Source organism: Nelusetta ayraudi, unplaced genomic scaffold (genome assembly GCF_046127955.1).
Source record: "Nelusetta ayraudi isolate G7.1 ecotype Tasmania unplaced genomic scaffold, CSIRO-AGI_Nayr_v1 ptg000094l, whole genome shotgun sequence".
NCBI classification, from domain to species: Eukaryota; Metazoa; Chordata; class Actinopteri; order Tetraodontiformes; family Monacanthidae; genus Nelusetta; species Nelusetta ayraudi.
Window position 1 is genome coordinate 1,128,803 of NW_027466144.1, and position 4,377 is coordinate 1,133,179.

The window sequence follows — 4,377 nt, forward strand, 5'->3', positions numbered from 1 at the left end:
AAGACCACGCCCACTTTCCAAGATGGTGCAGAGAAGTGGGTGTATCTCCTAGGTCACGCCCCATTTTATGCAAATATACCCTAATATATGTTAATTGTTTACCCTGTCCAGTGCTCAAGTGGCAAAGTGGGTGTGGTTATTGTGTGTACAGTAATTATGCATGACTATGGAAATAAGGTGGGCGTGGCTATAAAAAGGGCGGTGACTAAAAGAAAATTCTCACTTTTTTTGCACCAGGTCGCTGCACTCTCTCAACAGGTCTGCCTGCAGCGCCCTCTGCTGTCAACTTTTGCCAGCAGTTCCAGTTCTGTGCTGGATGTGCCATTTTGTCCCAGGTGGTCACACTCTTGCCCCGCCCCTTGGCCAGTTTTATCATCCCAGGTGGGTTCACTCTCTGGCCCCGCCCCTTGGCCAGTTTTATCATCCCAGGTGGGTTCACTCTCTGGCCCCGCCCCTTGGCCAGTTTCATTGTCCTAGGTGGTCTCGCTCTCTGGCCCCGCCCCTTGGCCAGTTTCAATGTCCAAGGTGATCTCGCTCTCTGGCTCCCTGGCCAGTTGTTCAGGTCCGTGTTTCATCTGCTCTTGGTTCTGGATTCGAACCAGGTTCAGGCTGTACCAGGCTCGTCCACAGGTTCATATTAGCGGACTAACCATTACGCCACCAGAGCTCACAGGAGGAGTCGTTCTCAGGACGCCTTCATCCTTCATTTTTGGCCAGTGGACATTAAAAATAAAAAAAGCACTGCCTGAGGCTGGATTTGAACCGTCAGTCTTTGGCTTTGCAGCCAAATTTTTAAAGGTTGAGCTAAACGCTCAGTGAAAAGAGCAGTTCTCATTGCACATTTATCTTTCATTTTTGGCCATCACACAGTTTCTTTTAAGTTTTGTAAAGTTAAGTAAAAATGTTTTCTTTTGTGCCATGTTTAACAGGATTTGGTGGAAAAAATGACGACGGACTGTGGTCAGATTTGAACCAGCGACTCTGGCGTTCAGAGTCCACGTCTTAACCTCTGAGCTATTCTTCAGGTGTTTGCTTGGCTTCTCCTGGTGCTTTCATCCTGCTTCTTTGACCATTGCACTTTAAAACGTGTCACTGTCTGTCTTAAGATTTGAACCACCAACTTTGGGATTCAGAGTCTGTCTTTTAACCGCTGAGCTATCTGGCCTGAGTGCACGGCAACTTTCCTGGTGCCTTTATCCTTCTATTTCAGTCTTTGGATGGAAAAGAATCTTTGCCAGCTCCAGGAATTGAACCAGTGACCTCTGGACTCCCAGCCCAGCTCTTCCCCTCTGAGCTATTTGGCCTGTGCTCAAAAAAAGGTTTTCCTGGTGCATTTATCTTTTTTTTGGCCATTGGCTGATGTCTCCAATTTTTTGTAGAAAAAAAAAAAGAATCACTGACGAATAAGATTTGAACCCACAATCCTTGCATTCAGAATCCATTATCTTCTGAGTTATTGTTCTGGTGCTTTTATCCTCCTCTTTTCTGGCTGTTGCACTTTAAAATAAATGGCTTCCTGTTGTAAGATTTTAACCACCTACTTTGAGAGCCAAGGTGGTCGTTTCGGTGAGCTATTTTTCCTGGTCCCACAATTGTTCTCCTGGTGCTTTTGTAATTGCAGTCAATGTAATTGCTCTTGGTTTCTTCCAGGATTGGAGAAGTGTTGTGGCCATGCAGCCAGCTCACACTACGATGAGGAGAATCACTTCATAGAAAGGTGTGTACATGTCGTCTTTCCTGAATGTCTTATTTTCTCCTCCAGCACATCAACTAGAGCGCTCACCTCCCTTGTGTCATGTGAGTTTAAATGTTGAACTCTTGTTTATGAATGCTATAGTTTCACTTTTTAATTGAATGACCCAGTCTGTCATTCAGTGCTTAAAGATTTTTACTCAATTCCTTGGTTTTGTTGAATTTTATACTTCATTTGATTTTGAACTAAGTTTATTTATCTTATCACATTTGATGTTGTACTCCATCTTGTTTAAACACTTATAATAATTTTGGGGCTTTTCAACAGGGGGGCCTCCTCATCACTCTGGAGGCCCCTATATATTTTAATTAAGCGTTTAGTGGATTTCTTTGCTGGAGACTCAAGTGAGCAAAATACAAACAAATAGCATGTTTTTCAAAAATCTTTATTTCAAAAGCAATAAAGTCGGGTGCAATCAACAAGCATAGTAAAAACATTGCAAAGGGGCAGTCAAACTGATAAACTTGGAGGAAAAAAAATAAAAATTAAGGGGCAGGCAACCACTGATCCTGGCAGTCAGACTCCATTATATTTACTCTGTATGGTGATGTTCTCCTGGTGCCTTTATCCTTCTCTTTGGGCCATTTGCACCTTAAAATGAATCACTGCCTGTCATCAGATCAACTTTGGTATTCAGAGTCGATCCCTTAAACACTGAGCTGTCCTTCCTGAGTTTGGGGGCAATTTTCCAGGTGCTTTTGCTCTTTTTTGGCCGTTGGACATAATAGTCACTGCCTGTTGGAAAGCCTTTGGTGCTTTTTTTTTTTTTTCCTCTTTGTTCTTCTTATTCTTCTTTTTTTTCTTAATTGTCAGACTTTTAAATCAGATTCTAAATACAGAAATAAAATAAACTCACATTTCATGTACTCAGTACAAACAATAATGCTGCGACTCTTGACATGCGGCCAGCGAGCTCCTTTGTTCTCAGGAAAAAAAAGGGTGTGACGGTGTTGAGCTGGCTTCCTATATAGACTTGAGCTCCGCCCTCCTCGGTCGTAATGGATGCAGGTAGAGGAAGGGGAAGCACGAAGGTGCAAGGAGGAGGGGATTTTCCACACAGAAACTTCTATTAGCATTGCAGGTGAAAGAGCAGGGGAAGTCAATAACAGCGTCCAGCAGTGCCTGCAGAAATGACCCAATAAACCTCTTCTTTAAAGCTGCTTAGGTCGCTCTTAAATCCCTCACAGTGATGCATTTTGCAGATGTAATTACCCCCACCCCCAATAAAATAATTTACCCTGCACATTCTGGCCAAGCAAATCATTAATTACCGCCGCAGCCGAGCCCGGTAATGTTTTAATCATGCTGTGATATTGAACTGCCAGAGTGATAATTTAAAAATGAGCAGGAACTAAGCAGCACTGCACACCAGGGGTTACGGGATTGGCAGGAGTGTCAACGTTAGAGATGCAGAAAAAATGAGCGCAGAGGATTCCTCGTTTGCAATGTAAATGAGTTTTTGGAGCAAAACAATAGGATGATTGAAATCGAAAATCTGACCGATGAATAAAACATGATAAGCTTAGAAAGAATGGCACATAGAAAGTGGGCCAAGCGAACTGAGATGAATTCAGAAGAGAATGTTTATCATTTTGGTTGAACCTGAGTGGAATAATAATTACAAAAAAATAAAACAACAACAACACAGAAAGTAGAGCAGGCAGGTGAACTCCTTGGGGCCTCGCAATAATGATGCCAAGTCTTTCACTGAGCTTTCGTCCAACACCCCAGTTCCCCACCTACTGTATGCGTTGGTTTGTTTATTGTGCTGCAACCTTTTGATATTATTTCTCAAAGGGTGGAAATCGACAGCAAGGAAACAAGGGCACACGGGAGACAGCGGTCTATTCACAGAGCTGCAGTCCTAGGCCCCCCGAGTCCCCCCCAGTCCTCATTGCCGCTTTGTCACAGAGACGGTCGTCCAGGTGACACAACAAAACAAACCCCGCAGGGAGACCGTCTCTGGGGTGTCTTCGTTTTCCCCCCAGTCTTCATATCCTCTCACTTGCAGGGAAGTGACAAATCAGAAGGCCGCCTGTCAAGCTCTTCCTCGTTCGTTCCGTGCAAGATTAGAGAGCGGACCATTTGATATGTGAAGTGGGCTCGAGCTTGAGGGAGAGACGACGCCACAGCGCTTTGAAAGGCCACGTCATGGAAGCACTCAAAGGCGGCGGTATATTGTGCAAGAGGTGGATGTCAAAGTCAAAAGTGAGATCCGGTGACTGACTGGTGATTAAATATTTAAAACCGGCGGACCGTGCAACTTGAGTCTCCCCTTGCGCTCCGTCGCTCTAAAGAGGCCTTGTGGACAAGGCCTGTTAAGTCAATCGCATCCTGAGACAGGAGCCTGTGTACATTCAATTAGCCTTCTGCAAAATCCACACTGCAAAAAAAAAAAAAAAAAAAATTAAACAACCGAACAAAAGTTGTTTTTTCCCTGCCATGCTGTCCCTCATTTCGGCCCGTCACGCCTGAGATTGACTTATTAAGGTGTGGCCAGATGGCCCTTAATTATCTGTCTGTATCGCTCTGCGAACATGTCTGCAGTGAATTCCTATAATGAACTGAAATGCATGATGACACTTTTTTTTTTTGGCCTCTCGCAGCTTCAGAACCATTTTTCA

The 4,377-nt window shown here is 44.1% G+C and overlaps 1 long non-coding RNA gene across 2 annotated transcripts; it reads left to right on the top strand.

Moving 5' to 3' along the window:
* Window positions 1-386: 386 nt before the first annotated feature.
* On the top strand, window positions 387-2,001 carry LOC142902514 (uncharacterized). 2 transcript variants are annotated; one of them, XR_012929109.1, is made up of 3 exons: window positions 387-798; window positions 930-1,566; window positions 1,651-2,001. It is a non-coding gene; the product is annotated as an uncharacterized LOC142902514 (long non-coding RNA). The 2 variants fall into 2 exon arrangements; XR_012929108.1 differs by having other exon boundaries at window positions 398-798; window positions 930-1,319; window positions 1,662-1,992.
* Window positions 2,002-4,377: the final 2,376 nt, after the last annotated feature.